This window comes from Bombus vancouverensis, chromosome 6 (assembly GCF_051014615.1).
Source record: "Bombus vancouverensis nearcticus chromosome 6, iyBomVanc1_principal, whole genome shotgun sequence".
NCBI classification, from domain to species: Eukaryota; Metazoa; Arthropoda; class Insecta; order Hymenoptera; family Apidae; genus Bombus; species Bombus vancouverensis.
In genome coordinates, this window is record NC_134916.1 from 13,669,986 (window position 1) to 13,692,802 (window position 22,817).

Sequence of the window (22,817 nt, forward strand, 5' to 3'; positions counted from 1 at the left end):
TTTTTAACGCTATGAAGATCGGTGAAGCGACCGCGTGAGCGTTAACTATTGCTGCCCGATGTACGTCTAATATTTATTTATCTATTTTAATATTTCTTGAAAATTGCGTATTTATTATTTGTATCTTTGCTCTTTCAAATGTTCAAATTTTCCTCTTAATTATTCACATGGAAGTAGCGTCAGAGACGAGTCAGTCGTTGTACCGTTAAGGTCGCGAGGAATCTCCAAATGTTGAGAATCCTGAAATCCACGAGGACCATCGAGGCCACGGGGACTCTCGAGGTCATGGAGATTCTAGAAATGTGCAGACCCGTTGAGGTTTCAGGGTTCTTAAATACCTTCGTGGTTCCAAAATTCTCCATAGTGTTTGAGATGTTCAAAACGAGATAATATCGGGTTCCAACAAACATGAAATAATTTGTATCAGATTCCACGAGTCCGGTGAGAACTGTACCAAGTTGAGGAGTTAAAGCTGATTTTGTATCGTATTCTACAAATTCAGAAGTCTGGCATTTAAAATCTGAAGTTGTTTGTATCGGTCTACAAGATCTCGGTCATCAAGATCGATCGTTTTACTGATCACAGGCTGTCAAGATCACGATTTGTGATTTGAAAAATCTTTTGTTCGCTAATAGGAGCACTTACCGAGTAACTTATCCGTAGTTTGTGCGACAATGTGAACGAGCCTTCACGATGCTTATAGGAACATGCGATCGCCTTCTCGTATGCGTGTGTACTATTACGTCTAGCGCGAATCTCGCTGCGTTGTTCACGCGATCATTAGGGTACCGGCTGACGTCTTATTACGCTCTTTCTACCATTTCCACTTACCAGTTCTGGCATATTAATGACCTTGGTAGGCGTCATTAAGAAAACACAGGCAGAAGAATAGCGGAGATCTTAATCGAAGGTCGTCTTAAGCGATCGTATAGCACGTCCTGCGTTTAACAGGGATATTTCGCCAATGTTTTACATCGAAGAAAGGAACTGTTATATCAGGTGATCACCGCGGATATCTTGCATCGAACGCTCTCTGTGGGTGGTATACTGATCTTCTCTAACGAGGAGCTTTTATTAAAATGCTAAACATTTTGCTGATCTTCGCATCGAGATATGTAATTACGAGATGTTACACGGTGCTCGAGAGCGTACAATCACTGGACGGGGTGCGGTGTGGCGAACGCGAAGAAAACCGTAAGCGCAATTTGTACCGCGAATAGCAATATATTCTTCGTGTCACAATGTACAAGCGCGCTTCGTTTGTTCTTTTATGTTTCCGACGACGTCGCTTCGTTTCCCCTTAATGACTTGGCGGATGAACACGCGCAGACGATTATTAATAGACGTTGCATGTTCTGTATCTTAAACAAATAGCGCCAATAATTCAATAACACGGCGCGTATCGCCGCGAATGGAAAATCTCCTGCCTTATCGTGCACTACATTTCCGTTTCCAACGATGCCGCTCCCGGTTCCGTTTTACTATTAAAAGCAAGCTAGTTGGGTTCTAACGCGTTCACGGAAACTACGAACGATTTTTGTTTCTATTGGGAGGAGCAGTGTTTTCAATGTTCATGTAGATACACCGGTATGTACGCTGTTATACCTTGACAATTTGAGCCGTTATTCGATACAAACTGCATCGGATATTCTGGAATTTTGCACGGCCGTGCGATATGCATGAGGAACACGATATCCTTGTAATAGTATTTGCTCGAATGAGAATCGCCTATAGCAAGGGAGAAAACTAGCAACGACAACGAATGAACTAAACGCGTCTACGGTTCGCCGAAGCGAGCTCTTTCGCTTCTAATTTGTCTTTCGGTGTTGGCATCTGTCTGGCGACAATGTTGTACGCTCTAAACTGCGTTATACCGATCTTATTAACAATCAGATACATTTTGCATTCCGTGTCACGATCCACCTCACCTTCCCTCTTCCCCGACGCTATTAACGAAACCGTGTAACATTTAAATATATAGCATTTTGCTACGTGCCATGGATACCGCAATCGTCGTTCTCTCATCGTTGAATCGCTCTTTCGTTTCGACTCGTTGATATCGTCGTGGTTGAGATACGAACCAGGAAAGGGTATGTTTATTGTATCGGATCTCCTGTGTGTTTGTTTTTCGGTTAACTAAAATGCGATTCGTCGAGTGAACACGATACGTGTACTTTTCAAGGAATTCGGTCGATTTGATCGTTGAAACGCGAAATACAGGATAGAACGCAACGGTGAGGAGGGAAATATTGCAGCACGCTCGGTTATAAACGCGGCAGGCATTACGTAATAATTTTCACGAAATTAGTTAGATTGCAGCAGTTGAAATAAAATTCCACCGTTACCGTTTTCCCCCGTTTTTTTCTTTTTCGATGCGTTTCAACGAGCTTCCCTCGGTTCTTCGTTTGCTACTCGATGGAAACTAATTTCAAGGTATCGCGGGTTACTCCGCGAAATTCCGTGAAATTATGTTTCAAACGGTCCGGGTGAAGTTACACGAGATATTGAGCAAAGAAGAAAAAGAAAAAAAGAAAAAGATGAGGGAGAGAAAAAAGGGGGCGAGGAAGGAAAAACAGGAGGGAATAAAGATAGGGTAAGGTCAGACATTTTCGCATACGTCAGCTCGTTATGAAGGAATATGCTAAAACGTTCGTATTTGTCGAATCGGTTTTTGTTGAATCGGTTTATTTAACGGAGTTTCACGCAATAGCGACTCGTCGTTTCGCAAACACGCTGTCTGTCAAACGACACCGACTCTTTCGCTGAGAATTATCGGGAAAGTAATGTTCTGCTTTTTTTTGCCAGTCGACAGGGCAAATAGAATTGTTTCAAAATTCCTCCTTTATGTGGTCGGTACTATGGTTACTGTTTTTATGCTGTAACGGTGCGTTGTTCATTCGGTTACGACGCTCTTGTTAAACGATATTATGTTGTAATTGAAAACAATTTGGGCACGCTTTTCCCGTGTTCGAAGGGACCGATTTAATGGATTAGCAACTGTATAATTCTTCGAACATATGAGAAAATATATCATTCTCTATGGAGGATGATAGTTTACGATACTCCGTGGTAATATTATCAGCAGTTACATCGTGTCTTCACGCGAATGCAATGCATAGTTGGGTTCAGTTATTTCAGCAAAATCACGTGGTATTACTGGGACCATTAGAAACCGTTTATTCGAAGCCGACATTATTCATGTCTTGAGCGAGGCAATAGTAACGGTTTGGAACAAGCGTTGTTGTCGGTGTCAACGCGGCCTGAACTCGACGACACGCGAAAAAATCGCGACGGAGGTGGAAAAAAGAAAGAGGACGTTAGACGGCAATCCGAAATGTCGATGCGAGACATTGGAATGCAAATTGCAGATAGGTCGAGCGTGGTGGATACAGTGAACGGGATACGTATCGAACCTCGGGACCGATAAAAATTGCAGTCTGACGATCGGAGAAGAGATACCGTGGCAAGGGAGAAAATTTCTCCGACGAAGTTTTCCTCTCGTGTCAGTGATCTTACGTGAAGCATGTTTCACAGGTATAACGACAGCAAAGAGGAAACTGCAGGAACTCGAGGAACTCGTCTGCTCGCTTATCGACTGCCATACATTTTTGAACTCACACGGGAACCCGGCCGACTGTGATCTTCAAATCCTCCTTATATTGACCACGTCTATAAAGCTTTGTCGCTTCAATTTCCCGCATCAACTTCTGCTGGTCGTTTACTGCGAGGAATTTTCCTTTGAAATATTTCGGTCTATCCGTGTTTTAGTTAATCGAGTTAAAAAATTTACAGTCATCGGGCTAATCTGCCGAATCAGACAAAGAGACGAGGACAGGATCAGAGATGGTAACCGACAAATGAGATAGGTCGAGTGGACATAGTTGAGTGAACGAATGTAAACATTGAAATTAAACAGCTTGATTAGCAGAATAATTGCAATAAATTTGAGATTTTGTAAATTCGTTTGACGGGTAGTAAATATGTTATGGCTGTGACCTTGTTGACACGCATATTACAAATTCTTGGCGATCTTTCGTGTTTGTCCACTAACGGCAAGACGTTTTCAAGGATATAAAACGTATCCACTACAAATATACGTGTTTATACACTCGTAAGTCTCTTTCTTACGCATATGCGCGTGCTGGAAGCCCGGAACGAGTTTTACCGTGTCACCAACGAAATTCTCTTGGCAAAAGAGTACGAATACTTTACTAAGATTTTTCCAGAATTCGCTTAAGTTTCGTTTCTTACTACAATAAAGTACACGGTAGAAAATGGGCAACGAAGGAGAAAGTTCGTGTCACGTCGATTATTTTTGATTCGTTTACCCTGGAGCTTGCTCTTTCTCCGTTTACTTTTCTTTTCTATTTTCTTTTTCTTTTTTTTTTGTTACCTCTTGAGAAGCTTAGCATGATTAAGTTTCAAGTTTGGTTGTAAATTACACGCGAACGAACAACGCTCCTTTGATTAAGGAATTCGCCCAAGGGATTTAGCAAGTCGTAAGGAAACAGAGCAAGGAGATGCGAGGGAGCAAACGGAGCGAGAAAATTAATGTAGCCGGCGAAATAACGAAGAAATAAATTAGGATAGCAAGGAATATTGGACGGAGGCAACACGAGCTTGTGATTTTAGGAATAATAAATTTCGATATCTTTACGAGCGAACGTAAATTTAATAGGTAAGAGAGCTGGCCACGTCCCAACTTCATCCTCCGTTTCTTCTTCGCTCCGATTTCTCTATAAATGTGTCTGTCGGACGTTCGCGAAACTACTTTAATTCACCGACTCCCTTACTACGAGATATCCTTACTTACTGAGCCGTTCGTGTCCACGGAAACGTGTCCTGGTGATATCCCATCGTTCTTGCATTACGCGGAATACGCGTTAAAAGGTCTTTAACGACTTGAACCAAAGCCTGTTCCTCGAGTCGTTTCTGCACGTAATCGTATCGCGCGTTCGATCTTTCGTAATCCTCTAACAGGGCAGACCAATTAGTACCAATCCTGTCATTATCGTGTTTCTCAATAATTCGATTTATTCGTTTCAAAATCTTCACGAAATCAGCGACTTCATACTCTGTTAGGATCGTTTTTATTACTTGCCTTCTTTGGACGGTTCTTCGATTTCTCCACGTGTTGGTTGGATTTTTTTAGAGAAAAAAAGAGATACGACGTGCGTGCAGTTTTACGGCAGTCGTTGAGAAGGTTGGGCATCTTGTAGGGAAGATATTTCGAAAGTCGTTAAGGGACCTCGAAAATGATACATAGTCTACGTCTAGACGAGTCGTAGAATTGTGAGTTATATTTCAAAGCACCGTAGGCTGAGCCTTGAAAATGTTAGCTTTGAAAACGAGCTGTCCCTTCGTGCTATCTTCAGACTATTATCAAGACCGTGTGATCTACTTGAAACACGGTATTCTTCAAACGTTGTTCCCTCGGTGGTTTTGCGAGCACGCCACGTCGAACGTTGTATCTTTCTAGTACTGTAGACAAATCGCTAAGAACAGGGTATGGAGATTAATGGCGACTTTCGTTCGCGATGGATCAAACGTAATGCATAAACAACGCCCTTCGCAGGGATTTAACAATTTACAAGCACCGGTTATTACCTCGGTGCAACCGGCGTTTTTCAAAATGGAAAGTCTGCTTGAAATTAACCGGACTACCCCCGCTATTAAACAACAATAATTGCAAAGCACCTGCGTTACCGCGTAAATCAATTTCGTGGATGCTTATGATGCAGAAGTGCAATTGCCTGTGTATAAACGTTTTTATTCATTTCCACGTGGTTAGACTATTTTATTAACGTATAACGCGAAAGGCGGCCCGGCGCAATAATGTTCCAGTACTTTTCCATTTCGCGCGGGTTACGGAACCGCCGACTGAACGTTCACCTACGTTCGTATCTCTTTCTACCGTTTGTTGCACGAGAAAGAAAGAGAAATAAGATAAAAAATCAATTCACTTTACCATCTTCCAGAAACATTATGTTTACGGCGGTACTATCACGATATCATTATCAAGGACCCTGATACTCGATCGCTTGGACCTCGTACGTTCTAAGCGTATTTCATCATCGTTGCGCCGTGCTGTTGCACCGTGTACGTACAACGTCCCCGCAATGATCGACTAGAAATTATCCGATGGACGAAGTTATGAACAGACCTAAGGTACACATTAACAGAGCCGGTTGTTTCCTTGGTACGCGACCACAATTTACATTCTTCTTTATCCTGCTGCTCGCCACGTTTACGGATCGCGATCAATCGTACATGCTGTATATTGCGTAAACATACGGAGAGAGTCGAACAGGTAATGGTAGTGGCGGGCAACGGAGAAAGCCGCGGGAAGGAGGCCGTTGCACGTGAGAGGGAACGGGCAAAGGAGGAATAAGGAAGGGTATAAGAGAAAAGGGAAGCTGAAGAGAGGAGAGAAGACAGGTAACAGCAGCATCAACAGCAGCAACAGCAGCATGGAGAAGAAGCTGCAGAAGGGGCGATAGGATGTTGCGCACCTGCTTACCTCGAGGCGGCATGATACTTCTTGTCTAAGCTATTCCTGCTCCCTATGTTCTTCCTTCTTTAGCCTTCTGCAGTCGACACTGTTCCGATCGAGCAGGAACACGCTCTCCTTCGTCGTGATCTGGTTACGCAGGATAGAACCTGGCAGGGTCGTGCGCCCGCTACTCCACCGATGCGTCACGGTGATGTTGTCCTAGGCATTAGCACGATGTTGAACAAACTATAGCGGCTGCGTTCGATGCGCTTTTATAGAAGATTAAAACTGTACGTGGTGGATACCTTGAACGCGTGATGATATCTATCACGATACTGTTTCGATGTTCATCGAACGTAACAACGTGTCGTCGAAGACGAGCTCTGTGACACTTTTTCCCGACGCAGTTTTTACGTTCGGTTGTACGTTCGATCTTCAAAGGAATTTCGAACGTATTTAGTCATTTGATAAGTAAAGTGGGTTTTATGAGAGTTAAATTTAGCGGGACTCGCGCTAATAAGAGTTTTATAAAACGTGAATGGAAAGTTTAATCCTCCAATTTCCATAGCTCGGATTATGACGGATGCAGGTAAATTTTTGGATATTTCTCTCTCTATTGAAACGAAACAACAGCTTTTAAAGGTTTAAAATACCTCGTTTTGTTGTTTTTATTACGCATGGTAAATTATTTTATCGTATCTTATTATTTTTACGAACAACAATGAAGTTTCACTAAAAAATAAACGAGACAATACAGACAGCAATATGAAATCATAATACTTGACACCTAAAGGCATCTGGACATTTATTGATGCCAGCATTTTCAAAACATAATATAAAAACTCAAATATTGAAAAAACATTGCTAAATTCTATACGAATTTATGATACAGACCTCGTATGATGATCGAGCAACACGAAACGTACTTTTTTGCAAAAAAAAACAAACAAAGAGAAATTGAAGAATGGACGAAACTAAAAATCCTGCTGACAGTATTATGAACGAATATATTGATACGGATGTTACTGAACAAAATCTAGTATCGATAAAATTAGTAAAAAATTCGTACATGATTCTAAAATATATGTAGAGTAACTAAATGGTGGAAATTGGAGACTTAAACGTAACAGGACGATCGTAATTGTAAAAAATGAAAAAAAAAATATCTGCAATAAAAATCACCGATCGATACAACCCAATACAAAGGAAACAAAAAAGAAACCGCATTACTGATAGGATTACCTAACTCTTCGTCGAAATTTTAGTTTACCAAATTAACGAGACATGCTTCTTTGAGAATCACAGACTTTTTTTGTCGGGCAAGATTAATGTTCCTTTCAACAGAACAATATTTTAACGCGTAAACGTCCACACATGATGATACGAAGATGTAACTGGTCAAACAATATCGACTGTGTGTGAGAGGATAACGACAATTCAGTCGCTACACGGAGTAAAGTTTACTGTACAGGATTCAAGTAAAAAGCGGCTTTGAAAACAGAGTAAATAAAACACGGAACTTGGCAATCATCCGAGCGGTTACGCCGGTGCGTCGTATTGCTTTGGGATGAGTTAATAAGCGGCATTAGGCCGTCCGCTCACGGTATAAATCATTGAATCCCAACAAAATCACAGACTCAGTGGCAGAAGCTTGATAATTTCGCCTGGTATTCGAAAAATTAATCGACTGTCGTAATTATCGACTTTATTTATTTGAGTGGAAAATCTGGTCTGCAAAGTAGTCTGTACGCGTATACACCAACGTTTCTCTAATTTTTAATCAAATTTCCTTTGGTTTTTCGTGTTGTTTCGCGCAATGTTTTTTGACGACTGACGGCTATTAATAACATAATATTGAAGCTTATTGAAATTTCGCATCTGTTATAAGCGATTACGACGAAACGCGAGAATGCTTCTTGAAAGATTAGAGTTTCCTGTAACTCGACGGATTCTTTGCCAATTTTGCGATCGATTTATGGTTTCCACTATGATTCGAGCCTCGAGCGTCTTAATCGACGAGTGTAAGCGAGTTGTGTTTAACAAAGAAAGCATAATGAGACGGCATTGATGGTCTCTCATGGAATGAGATGGGAAAAAGGCTCATAAAACAAAATGATGGATTGAGCAAATTGCGTTTCAGCTTTAGCTTTTTCGTATTACCTACGTCTGAATTGATAATTCTAATGGCTCCTAAGGTATATACTTTCTTCTTCTTATATTGACAAAATGAATTAAAATTTCATAATAATTCAATTATTTATATAGAAAGCACAGGGATTATATATTTGCAATAGGTTTACATTTAACTATAATGTAATAAGCGCTAAAATGTAATAGGCACTTTTTCAGAAAGTTGCTCGATTCAATCTTGATAAGGAGTTTAATGGACATTGAAGCAAGTCCTTGTACGTTGCAATTACCACGAGTTTACACATAGTTCACCACTGTTCCTCTTAATTATCCTGCAAACGGTCCGAGACAAAGCAACGTTTCAGTGTAGTGACGCGCAGAAAGTACCTTTTTTCAAGCCAGTTGTCATAAACAACCTGTCTTTGTCTGGCGCAGAATTTCTTTCAGTTCTATGACGAGAGATAATGTAGAGCGTCTTCTAACGCGAGAGTCGACTTATTCGTTGTCCGACTTCCGTTCATGGCGCATTAACCCCATTCTTAACTTTCCCCTAGCGAATTCTTCGTTGACGAAACAAACGTCATATTCTTTAATAATATAATCTTCTTCTTAAGGCTACTGTTGTGCGTGAGACGATAGTTTGGATTTTCAACGTGTTTTGTGAAACCCAAGACTTTATGAAGAATTTGATCTCTCAATTACATTTAAAATTCTTTATTTGGAAATCTATCTATTTCGAATTAATACAAAAATTAATAGATTTATCGGTACAACTGGATTTCTCATTCTAGCTAATTAAAACAAACAACACTTTCACGTGATTTAGCTCATTCAGCCACAAATTCACAATTACACTCACACTCTCTCATTCGCTTACTCATTCAGTTTTTCGTTTGATTGGCAGGATGATCGTGACCAGGTAGAATTACGAGTTATGTGTAATCGAAGGAACGGGTGACTACGTCAGCATCAAAGGAAGAGACGTAACAAGTTGTAGCTAATGGGTAAGTAATTGAAAGTTTCAAGGCTTTGATTTTTACTATTTATATGAAATTATATTGTCATTCTTCAAGTTAGTAGACACGCACGATTTATCGAAAATAACAGGATCTTCCTTATTATACTATACGTTCTTTTTATTTCTTTTTTCGTACACTAAGGGCAGAATAATATACGCATAAATTACAAACGACACGATAAAAAGATACAGAACAGAGCGTAATTCTATATATAAAAGCGATTGAGAATCTATTTCTCCGATCAACGCAAATATACACGTTTTCATGCATATTTATTTATGCGCTCATAATTGACAACATGACACCATCAAATATTTCCTGGAGTATTCAATATTCACGGTGTGTATTAAAGAAACAACGATGTTTCACGAAAGAAGAAATTCCTCCGTTTTGTCGACCGACTCCCTGGTATTTAACATTCCATCTTCAAAGCAAGTTTGGCGGATTAGCAAACATCTCACGCGTTCACGGTGCCAATTTCGTTGCTAAAAGCGGGCCTTTAGACGCTGGCAATGAATTTTTATCGTCTTAACGCCAGTCATTTGTTCCACCTTGAACGAGAAATGGTAATACTTAATCTCACTAAAAACTCAACCGCAGTCGGTTCACGTAGATTCTTTTCTAGAAAGGATATTTAAATGTATTACCGTGGCACCGCGTCGGCGAGCTCGTGAGAAAATTTCTGAAATTTCTTCTTATTTGCGACCGCGAGAAACGCGAAAGAAAATTATTCACCCCCCTTTATCCATCTTGTCGTGCCCGAGGAAGAAGCTTCTTACGTTATCGTATCAAGCAGCCTATGTTCTTTGTCCTGCAAGAGGATCGTTCAGATGAATCTTAAATAAGATTAGCATGCTTCCTTCCCCTTTGCTCTGTTCTGCCAGACTCCTTCTAAGGATTTCCACGTTGTCGGCGAAATTTCTCTTTCTATTCCAGTTGCCGGCATTTTTCCTTATTTCTGCACTGCTTCTCGTGGTTACGCTCAAAGGACGGATGTTTCTTGACATTAATACTCTTTCGCTCGGTACATCATTAAGGAACAATCGATAAAAGTCCATGATCTTCTCCTTTTCGTGGCAATAAAATCACCGAGAGAGAGAGAGAGAGAGAGAGAGAGAGAGAGGGAGGGAGGGAGAGAGCCAGAAACATGAATTGAGCGGATGGGTAAATGAAAGGACAGCGAACCACGAAGAAAACGTTCGAGATGAATTTTTCAGACCGCAGTAAACGATGTGCTTTCGCGATGTATAATTAGGTTCGCTTGAGAAACTCGTCGAGCGTAGATAGTTACGATATTCCTACACTAGCGTGTAGCGACAGAGGCGAAAAAAGTTGATCAGATTTTTTAGTGACATGCGACAGATCGCGATATTGATTTCCGTAAAAGCCGGAGAGCTCTGGAATTCCTGTTACGAGGATGAAATTTGTACTAGTCACGACGAACCTCTAGGATTTTCACTTTACGGCCTGCTTGGCAGCCGTTTCGTACCCTCTTTATGCCAAGGCCTTTCTTCCAATTTTCTCTCTTTTTCCAATCATCTTTCCTTTCTATCTTTCGCTTCCTTTTTCTCCACCTTTTCCCATCACCGTTTTCGCTACAAAGAGGGTGGTTGTGCTCATTCACGCCGCGAGTTTGCTTCGCCATTATCTCATCCCCGGCTCCTATTGACCCGACGAAACGCGTATAAAGAGAAACAAACGATAGCCTTCTGGTTTTGCTATATATACATGTGTGTGTGTGTGTTCGTGTCCTGTCTGCCGCTTGTGGTTGACTCGTACGACCTCGGTCACGTCGAGATGAAGAGAGGAGAGCAACCGTAGGCAGAGGAGTAGCCGGTAAACTCGTAAGTCACCCTTCTAATTTCGTTTGCCTCCGGAAGACTCCAACCTGCCATCCCATGCTAGGATGAAGATTTATAGACTGGTTTGAATAGGTAGGTCGGGACGGTCTTTATGAAAGTGCCGGCTGTCGAAAATCTTGTACGCCGTATCGCGAGTCGAGGTGGGATCGATTTTCCTTGGATGTCAGCGCGATGAGAATTTTGTTCAACTACCAAAAGCGGGGGTCCCGTTATCGTCGCTTAACGAGCACCGTTTTAAGTTTGCCGATAATCGGGCTCGTTTAAGTATGCAGGTTAATGGAATTAGTTCGTCGTGGCAGTACAGTAGAGTTTTACATGTCTATAATTGGAAGGATTAATTATGTTTAGCCTGTCGATTTCGCATCGCTCCAAGAGATCCTGCACTATTTGTAGATTTTACTCTTTCGATAACTTCTCTTTTCTTTCTCTCTTTCCGTCTCTTTCTATCTCGCGAGGAAAGCTCCGTTTCTACAGCACGTCATTAAACATTCCTTTTCTCATATCCATTTTCGATTGAATATTTTACGAGGCCTTTTTAAAGGTGATTCAGAAAATTCCTGATGAAGCTCAGGAAAAAGTTTCTTCGTCCCTTCTCGATCCTCGTTACCGCCATTCTCCATCCCTTCCATGGCACCGGAATTCGTGCTTTGTATCGCGAACGAAGAGGGAGAGGAAGGTTCGTTCGGCGGAAACTCTCTGCTAGCGTTCCCGACGATAATTATTGAATTACCAGCTGTATCAACACCTCGCCGTTCTCGCAACCGCTCATGCATATATATGTATGTTCATATTTATTGGAATTTGAATACCCCGCCGATGATAATGTACATACGTGTTCGATTATGAGTTTACTATTATAACCGCGTTCATACGATGTTGCATTAATCAATGCGACAATGGATACAAAACGCGAGATGTTCCATTCGATTTGCAGCAAAGAGAAACACAGAGAACAAAGAAATGAGAAGAAAGTCAGACAGAGAGGGAGAGACTAAAGTAGACAGTCAAAAAGCAACGTCTCGATTATACAGAAAATTATATTATTTTATTTTTCATTCGAATTCATTTATACGACAGCTACTCGAAATGTTTAATTTCTTCTAATGAAAATATTTTCTGCAGGTCATATTATAGGGGAACGTATACGTATTTCAATGGAAAATACAATACCAATTAAAACTGGATTTTTGTAGTATCTAATAATTCTATAATATCGACTAATTTGATATTAATTTAAAATTAGTATTGCAGATGTCTATCGTAATTAAAATATATTGAAACAGAATTCAAAGGTGAATTTGTTTGAAATTTTTAGACTCGATGAAACACACAGTGATTCCAGATTTCTGGTCAATAGATTTGTTCTGACAAATGTTATTATTTCATGTTGCGCGGTATATTCAATTAATTCAGTGAACTTTTATCCCCTTCCTTCGATTCATTTGGAATTTTTCCTAAAAAGAAAATTTTTCCCTTTTATCGATAACGAAGAACAGATTCGTTTCGACAAATGCTATCGATCTACGTCCCACGGTATATTTAATTAATCAAAAGTACAAATACATTCTCTTTCTTTGATTGACTTTTGATTTTTCGTAATGTGGAGTCTTCTCGAAAAAGCAAGCGCGAATCAAACGAACAAAAAATATATTACACGTAATAGAGAAGAAATTCCTTTCCATCCATGGTATATATTCATGATATGATTAATCAAATGGAAATACGATCGATTTTTATTCCCTTTCTTCGGTTCGAATGATTCATTCTGGCTATGCTTCAAAAACATCGTGCATCGACACGTTCTCGAACCGTGTTATTTTTCTCAAGAGACCAACTTGCGCCGCTCGTCGACCGCAAATTATCCATCAGTCGCAGACAGCCCCTGTGAAAATTGATTTATTTCGATAGGGAGCGAGCAGTGATAGAAGATAAAAGTTTACTCGACAGGCGTCAATCTGTTCCGCTGTTTGAATATTTCCGAGGCAATTTATGGCTTCTTTTGCATGTCGGAATTTTTGGGTATCGACTATAAAAGTCGAACCGGAACGTGTTTTAAGAAGCACGTATTAATATTAACGCGATTAAAAACCTGTTTCGAGCGCATAACCGCGTTTCACCGTATCGATTTTACCGAACGATACGATCGATCGTCTCATCGAGAAGCATCGTCTCCATACAAATTAGAGAAACGATTCAAAAATGAATATGCGATTTGAACGAAATTAATGACATCGCGCTCCACGTTCCCTCGTTGCAATTTCTTCTTGAATTTCTACGTACGAATTGGAATTTTATTGGCGTAAAACGCATCGAGAAACTGGTTTTCCAGGTGTTAGGTTTGCGCAACTATCGCACGCTATAATCACGGGGTTCAAAGATTATCGTCCTTTCATTTCCGTCCCTTCGAGCTAATGAGCGATGCCACGGTACAGCTCGAATAGTGGAAAGAACGAAAATATAAAAGAAGAGGATCGTAAGAACACGCCTGGGAATATCCGTCAAACGGGAACAAAAAGCGTACGGATGTTACGTTTGCGTTTATACAAACTTGGCTGAATCATCGATGGTTAGGTTAATTATAATTCATAACCGTCAAGCTGATCATTGGCTTTAGTTATAATTGATACTTGGCAATAATCATTAGGAGAACGAATTATAAGCTGTCCGTGCTTTGGGAGAATACGAAGCGGAATGCTATTATATTGAAAAATCTGCTCGAAAGCAACTGTGTGTAAACTGATCGAGAATCTGGTACGAGTGAAAAATCGTCCGACAACAACCATGAGATCGCGCAAATTTTATGGAACAGTCGGTGCATAGTGTAACCGGTTAGAAACACTTATATTTACCGGAGTTAATCAATTTTCTTCGCTCGCAATTTAGCGATGGGTACTCCAAAGTATTCTCGTTAAGAGTATTAAATTATATATAATAAATGCCTCTTTAAAACGCAAGTCATTAAATCACTGTCAAATTTCCCACTGTCTGACGTGTAATTAATGATATCCGCGTGAAAAGTCTTTAAGTGTGTAATTGATTTATTCGGGAAAGTAGCAGTTGAGATGAATACAAGTCGCTTGTTATACGACACGTTGTACGATTAAAAGACCTGCCTCACGTTTAACAGCATTTCGTTATATTGATGCGCTTAACATGTTGACAAGGATACATCATTGATATTACATTAACTGTTCACACACGTTTTATAGAATGGGACATATTAGCATTTGGTATTGGAGAAATTGCTATTTGTTTATGAGAATGTATTATTTGTTTACTATTACCAATATGTGACTTTATTATTATTTACTGTGTATTATTACTTCTATTGTTACTTATTAGCACTTGCTTTTATCGTTACTTACTGTCTACTCGAAGCTTGTAAAATGATTTTTATGCAAAGATTACTACTGTATCGTAAATTAAAGTCTGTCGGATACACTAATTTTTTCATCTCATTGCATAAATGAATTTTTAAATGAGTTTTTAATTTCCTAAATCTACCTCGTGGAAATTGTAATTACGTGGCATTTGAAAATTGAAATTTCTTGTTTAAAATAAAACGATAAAGTCTTAGAGTTGTAATGAAAAACTTAAGATTGTCTGGCTCTAAGGCAATATTCTACTTAAGGTAGTTTATGCTGTTAAACGTGGTTTATTTGTAGCATAACTTGAATATCTTTTTATTACCTGATAAAGTAAAAGATAAAATAAAGAGCAGTAAGCTGGCGTGTACACGTGTAACCTAATATCGAATAAAGTAGATTTGGATTTGGCTTTTCAATATAAAAAGCGAATACGTCGATGTGGGTCTGATGGAATTTAAGTGCTATGTTGTTAAATGGACGACAGGCTTAAATCGATTTAACTTTACATCAAGTCCACTTAGACTTCTTGCTTGTCGTTGGGAGTAATTACAGTTTTTCAGGCACGGCGATACGACACGCATTAAGATCGTAATATCAGGTACGAGCTTGCGCTTTGACAGTTCGTTTTATTAATTGATTTTGAGAAAATTTATGGTTTTACAGTCGTCGGATATAATTATACATAATACGGAAGTTATTACACTGATAACGGTTTGACAAAGCAACGTTTCATTCAATGAAAAATAATGAAATAAAACACCGAGCTATCGTATCAACGATTAGGTATAATTACTTTAATATCGTAGGAATTACTGAAACATCCGTTAGAAGAGACACTCAATTTAATTTATTATTATACGACTTGAGAGATCGTGAATTATGAATGAAACGTTGTTCGTTTGTAAAAATCGATACTATTCTTACATTTAAGAGCAGAAAATTTGCCCAAGTGTAGTTAACGCGATATTAAAATAAATACGAATTTCAATGTATATGATCATTAAAAAATTCCCACATGGAAACAATCGTGAAACAAATCCTCGAAATTAACGATAGACAAACCTAAAAACTTTCCATGTTCGTCCAAACAATCTTACTGCTTCCATCATATCTACGCAAGTCCATAAACTTCGTGACAGTCCAACATGCAACAGTCTAACACACAAGGGAAAAGAGCTGATAAAATGTATCATCGGTGATCGATGCGAAACGTTTCGCGGTGTCTCGAGCGACAAGTGCAACGCGAGCGTGAAACGCTGGCGAAAGGAAAGATTTCGAAGCGTGGAGTGCTCTGCTCGGATGGAAAATGGATTTTTCGTGGCACAGGAAATAACACTGCGAATCGATTGACATCTCGACCGAGCGTGCGACGTAGCACATTTACGATACGTAAATGCGTACTTGCGCGGGTGAATCCTAGCGAGGGTAGCAGTCAGAGGGAGAACTAGATCGAGGCCACGAAAGGGAGATAATGAGGAAGGAGGTCGCGTGGTTTGCACAAGCCGCAAAGGATTCGTTGCCACTCTCGTAGAAGCCACCACCTGTCGCGATAGCGAAAGACCGGGTCGTAAAGGCAAACGGACTGAGAGGAAAGGAAGAGTGCGAGGTAGTGTGGCAAGGACAAAGAGAAAGCGACAGAAAGGGTGGAAAACGGTGAACACCGTATAAATGAAATTTCGCCAGGGTATTGGCGAAGTACGAGGTAGAAAGCTCCGCTGACGACTGATTTCTCTCTTTCTGTCTTTTGCCAGGATTCACGAGCTTCAACGTCAAAGGGAGCACCTCGATAACAGTTTCGGATTTTTGCGACATGGGCACGGACCACGAGGACGACTCTTATCGGTGGCAATTTCGATTGAAACATTCGTATAAATAGCGCGCTTGTTGAGAGTAGAGCGGTCGCCAGATGAGGCTGTTTCCTGGTATAAAAGTACAAAGGACATTCGGCGAGACGGCAACCGTGATACAGAGTGGCAGCTTAACGATATGCACGCGATAACGATTATTGTAATGACAATAGGAATGGCGTTGCTCGTGTCACTCGCATTTACCAGTGGCAAGAGTAAAGGAATGACGTCCAGTTCCAGTTGGTTGACTATTAGCTCCGACGTTTAATACAATCTGCACGTTCCTGTTCTAATAGGAATGAACGTTACGATCGCTCTTTGTTAACTGTTTCCTATTAACATCGACTATCAAAAATTGTTTCTCTCTCTTTCTCTCTTTTGTTCGAATTATTTCCGATCTCAGGTACGATCAAGTAAGAGATTTCGCCATCTCGTTTTAGTCTCAACGTAAAACTAAATCGATAACCTTGACCGGAAGAGCGATCGCTAATGCAGTTATCCAAGCTGCGCGTCGATAAAATCCGATCGGATATCCTCACCTCTGACGATCTTCCAGTTAAAACTACTTTCGTGATGATTCTCTTTCCGCTGTTTCCCATGCCTGTATTCGCCACTCAGTGACGTCAGAGGAAAATCGTTGGTAACATGGAAATTACGTTGTATTCTCGTTTCTGGAAACGAGAGGTACCGGACACAATGAAATTGCAGCGCATAGCGTGCATCCTAAATATTTACCCGGCTCTTGCAGTTACATCGTGCAAATATGTCGTTTGCGACTGAGAAAACACGCACGTCTATCGCAGCGACGCGACGGTCTGTCGTCGTAACACTCGAGACAGGCTTGATGGCTCCTCCGAGTGGCTTGCCCGATGCCGAAGGTGCAAATAGCTTGTCTTTTCGACTTCCAACGACGACAGCTTAGCATGGGTAACTGCTTTCAGTTACGGTGGTCACTTGTTCCTCGGTTAGGGACTAATGAGATCGCTGGTGTCGGCTGTCGCGTTAACTTCGCTGCCACGATTGTTAATACCTAGCCTGACATCGTTAACAGAATCGTTGATGAAATTGTTATTAACCGCACGAAAGGGGGTCGTGGAAAAAGTAGCGAACGTTTAAGCAAACTAACGACCGCTTGTTTTCGAACATGAATCGGGCAATAAGTAACGTTGATGTCTTTTGGATCGATATTCCTTCGCTGCTAATAAGCAGGTATTCTTCATGAAAAGTGTACAATAGAATTATAATATAGATCATGAAATTACACGCACACGGATTTTGATCAGCGAAACAAAAAGGGAAACAAAATCGTGAAATGTCAATCGAAAACTATTTTTTCCTTTTTTAGGAAATTCATGTTTGTCAATATAATAATTACTATAGAGCAGAAAACGATAGATAGTAGGTTCGTACAGCGTAATTCTGTTAGAAAGTTTAAAGTGATAGTTTTAAACATCAATCTGTAAGTAACTTTTGCAACTTGAAATACGCGCCTAGCTGCAGCTTTAATACTTTAATTTATGATCTCATTACATCTACTTCGTCAAGCGTATACGATTCTATTTTCCAAATTCATAAGAAAGATCAATTTTTCCGCTTCGCTGTGAGTATGCGAACATATCGATAATTGGCGGTATTAAAATAGTCGCTGCGTTAATTGGCAATACTCTCGTCTTCGTTAGCTTGGACGCGTCGCGACGTTTTAAATACAACGAAGATTTCTATCGACGAACCACTTAGGCTCGGTGCAGACGAACTACTTTTTCACTTTGCTTTCTCGGTGTATACGTTTTTCTTTGTTTATCCAGTTAAGAACGCCGAAGACAGACTTTTTGACGCGACAAAAACGCAGCGTGAAAACGTAGCAAGTTTGTACCAGGTCTAAATGGATATTTTATAAACTATCGTAAAGAGGGAAATACGATAGATCATCCCCGATTATTTTATCATCACCCGCGTTATACGAATATCATCGATATCGGAGCAGTACTCCATTAACGATTAGCCAATTAATTATCAATTAATCTGAATAAGTCTGTTATAAATTAGAGCACCGAATAAATATAACTGATTGATCATTATTCTAATGAGGGTGATTCGATCCGGTTATCGGTTGAAGGTCCGAATTCGAATGTAGGGTGGTTTCCTGATATCTCTTTCCGATAATTTATTCCCATTAAAGCATTAAACCTTACAATTTATAATCTCTCCGAGCAAACTATATCTCGCCGTGCTATTCTTCTATTCGCGTGATAATGGGTCACGAAGTTTGTTCGAATAATGGCCAGATAGAGCCGAGAAAGAGAGAAAGAGAGAGAGAGAGAGAGAGAGAAAGAGAGAGTTACAGAAACAGAATTCGAATCAAGGAGCAGTTTCGATCGAGGATCGAACTTCGTTGGAGCGTGCATGGTCTTTTACAAAAAATCATCCCTTCGGTCCTTCACGCGTCAGAATTATAAAGTTAGAAGCTCGTCTCCTCAACGAGCTCCCCTTGGAATCGTGCAATCGACAGAGACAATCCTTCGACGTCGACCAGCAGCTGACTTCCCCGATAATATAATGATCCGACTTTGAGCGGCTTAAAGGTTATTTCGAAAACTGTCGGGTCACCTGAATTCGTTCGAACAGTAGGTTTTCTTTGCTGGCTGACCGTCGTCGATCCACTCGAACTTCCCTTAAAGTGCTTGTGTAATGAAAGCCTTTAACACTGGTGGCGTGACACTAGGAAGTTCCCTGCAGGAAATTCGAACGGTTACTTTGAGGGATATCTCCAAGCAGAGCAACTTCAGGGAGCTTAGGTCAACGGCCGAATTAATGTGCAAACTTCAACATAATAGTTGCTCCTCTCGGGGGTCTTAACTATCGGGTGGTTCTCTAAACTCTCTCGGACAAGTTCATTAACTGCTCGCGCACGTTATACCATTCTTTGTTCTTTGATCGTTCGACAATAATTTCTGTCGTTGATCGTCCTCCGTGTAATTTCGCCGGCTGTCGGTCGAATGTCGGCGATCTTCCGATTCCCGCGGAGCGTACATTTTTCATTCGTCGTATTAACGATTCAGCAGCGACCGATCAATTTCCGAGAGTCGTCGAGGATGCAATTATTTCCTTCTCTTCTATCTTGGTCGCGAGCGGCATTTAAAATTGATCGAGATCGGATACGATTCGTCTCGCTGCTTCTTCTCTCGCTTACGGCTCGCTTCTGCGCGTGTCTCTCTGTATCGGAGGAAATTAAAGTGCGCGAACTGATTCCGAAAATTGGCGAACATGGCATAAAGTAGCGAACATTCTGATGCGGTCGGCAGCAACGTAGAAATTCCAGGTGACACCGGTGTTAATTACGCGGCTCGTTGCAAAATAAATTATCGCGTATCGACGTAAAATTCCTGCGGAAAATTCGTGCGATGTTCGCGGAACGCCAGCAAGAACGCGTTCATAATCGTACGTCCTAATTGCGATAACTTTGCCCGATTGTTGATCGACAGCCTATGTTAACGCTCGTTCGTCGTATTAATCGCTCGGACACATACGTATGAATAGCTTTGAATTCGTTCGACCCATCGAGACGAGTTCGATTGGTTGCACTCTGACCGGTCGTGAATTAATAAAGGTCAGAAATAGTGAGCAGAAATTACGGGCGTAATTTTCACGGCAATTATGTAAAACACAGCGGGTTTTGTTAGCCAATGCTCGCGTTTGTAGCTCGGCAGAATAAACCAGGAACGATTCGTTCGCTGGCAAAATCAATTAGGCGCGAACAATGGTCGACGATGCGCGACGATCGTCGTTGCGCATTTGCAAATTGTTTATTATGTATATATCTGAATTATAATGGGCGATCGGTGTATCGATTGGCTCCATTGACAACCTACGAAGACCATTTAAACGCGTCTTTGAGTGGCCAGAAAACAGGAGTTCCATCGGGTAATTCTATCGATACTTGCAATTTATCGAGAATAATTTCCTCCGTTTAGTTTATCAACGTTATATCGAATTCTTTTCATTTGCATGCCTTGTATGAACGATCGCGGTACGATCGAACGAGCGGCATTTTTTGCCTCTTTGCAATCTTCACATACCGAGAGACACCCTATAAATATGGTAACCTCATCTCGAGACTACTCGAAGCGCGTTCGTCCTAATTGAGCGATTCGCTTCACAAGGTTCTCAGTGACACAGTGCTCTCTATCTGTTTCTTGATAAAGTTCAACGCGCTACTGATACAATTCATATTCAACAAGTCTAATATTCGGTAGTCAAACGATCTCGAATCTGCGAGGACACGACTGTATCGCATAGCAAACAATAGCGCGGATTAAATTAGGTAACTACTCTCTATAGCCGGTGCAATAGGGAGATACCGAATGAAATAATCCCTTGCATCTACGATAGCTTTGTCGAGAGTCAAACAGCCGGCTTTTATCGTGTTCCAACGTCGCATGATTATGTAAATAAAAGTACGCTTCTTCGTTAAAGAATCGAAGTCAGGTTAAAAATAGCCGCATCATTGACTTGTCGAAAATTACACATTGTTTTTCAGCCTTTTATTTTTTCCCTCTTCCACTTTTATTTCGTTTCATGCGTCGAATATAAATAAATATTTTCGTTTGCGCGGTAAATCTGCGTTCGAAAAATCAATGTACATTCGGTGTTTAGTATCACCCATACTGGACGCGGCATTACCAGTTTTTGGAGGCACAGCCGGCGACTTTTTTTGTAACGATGCTCGTATAATACCTAATGTATCCAGGCATTCTCACGCAATTTGGTGAAATTTAAAACAGCCATGGCCGTCACTGATTTCCTATTTATTTAAATCGTAGCGAACGATAAAAACAGCCGGCGCTGCTGAAAATAAATTATCAACAATTACGACGACCCTCTATTCACTCAGAACGACCGGTCGTTTCGTATTACGAGCGTGAAAAATAGTCGACGGTTAATGCAAAGGTGGAGAGCGATGAATGGCAGGGTAGATAAGGGGTGAGAGGGGTAAGGGATGGAGGAAGTTCGAGTCTCGTTCGGCCTCGTCGATACTTATTATCGGGCGATTTTCATTTTCAATCGGCGTTCGAATCAACCGAAATGACGCGTTAAACAAGGGTAGCCGAGTTAACGAGTTCTTAATGAAGTTTCGCATCCACGAATAATACAGTTAATCGGGTCGTTCAGCGTGCGTTGTAATTCAATGCGATTGGATATATGCAGGTTCGCGTGCAAATTTCACCGGAATTACAATTTTTTCATGCGTGTCCTCGCGCGCCCCGGCTTTCCATTCGACGTGTGTGCACAGGTTCTCCGTTAACCGTTTAATTTCCCTGTTTTTTGGTTACGGATACCGAGTGGTTTTCGCGGAATTCCATCCATCTCCTCGGTTCGTGTGTTTTTCCTGTTGCGTTGTTTTGTTTGCCGAAACAAGCCATACACGCGAGTATTGGTCGCCACGTAGCGATGCGATAGGCTGGTCGAGATGGTGGGAGAAAAATGAAAATTAGTATTCCGACGGCAATGCACTCGAGTGTTAGGGACACGTGGGGTGTCAGCATCGACGCATTCGGCGCGTCGACACGTTTTGTCCTGCAGCCCTGTGTCAGCTCAGTCAATTAACGTGCTCCGTCTTTCTATTTTATTTCCGTTGGTTTTGTTTTGCACCCAGCACACCACGTGCCACTGCCACCACACTATTTCCACCTTCGGTTCTCCGGCTCTTGTCGCAATCGTTCACTCTTGTTCGCGCGCTCGCGCTCGCGCACACGATTCGCACAAGCCCACACTTTGTTTTGATCACGTCACACCGCCAGGACGCACAGACTGTCGGCTTCCCTGGGGATACACGGCGCAGCTTTTAATTGCGCTCCCAATTAGTGCACGCGCCTGATCAAGAAGTACTTCACCTGCTGCCGGGTTGCAACGAAACACGTGTCCAATTATCAACTCCCACGATCCCCCAATCACCGAGGATAGTCTTTAGTTTTGTTCGTTTTAATCCGTAGCGTTTCGTACGCGATTCTTACGCAAAGACATCTCCTCCTTCAGCATTTTAATCGCGCTCCTTCCTTCGGTCGTTCGATGGCATTGCCTCTGGTTTCCCCTTAGACTGC

The 22,817-nt window shown here is 41.1% G+C and overlaps 1 protein-coding gene across 2 annotated transcripts in view; it reads right to left on the reverse strand.

Annotated features, from left to right (window-relative positions):
* Positions 1-22,817, reverse strand: part of LOC117157699 (cytochrome P450 6k1-like) — a 209,024-nt gene that overhangs the window by 16,098 nt on the left and 170,109 nt on the right. The window contains exon 1 of one of the 2 annotated variants that reach the window (XM_076619193.1): positions 646-804. The exons of the other annotated variant lie outside the window; for it this stretch is intronic. The gene's annotated coding sequence lies outside the window, so the exon portion shown is untranslated. Of the gene's footprint in view, positions 1-645; positions 805-22,817 lie in introns of those variants that run through there. 2 annotated transcript variants of the gene reach the window in all.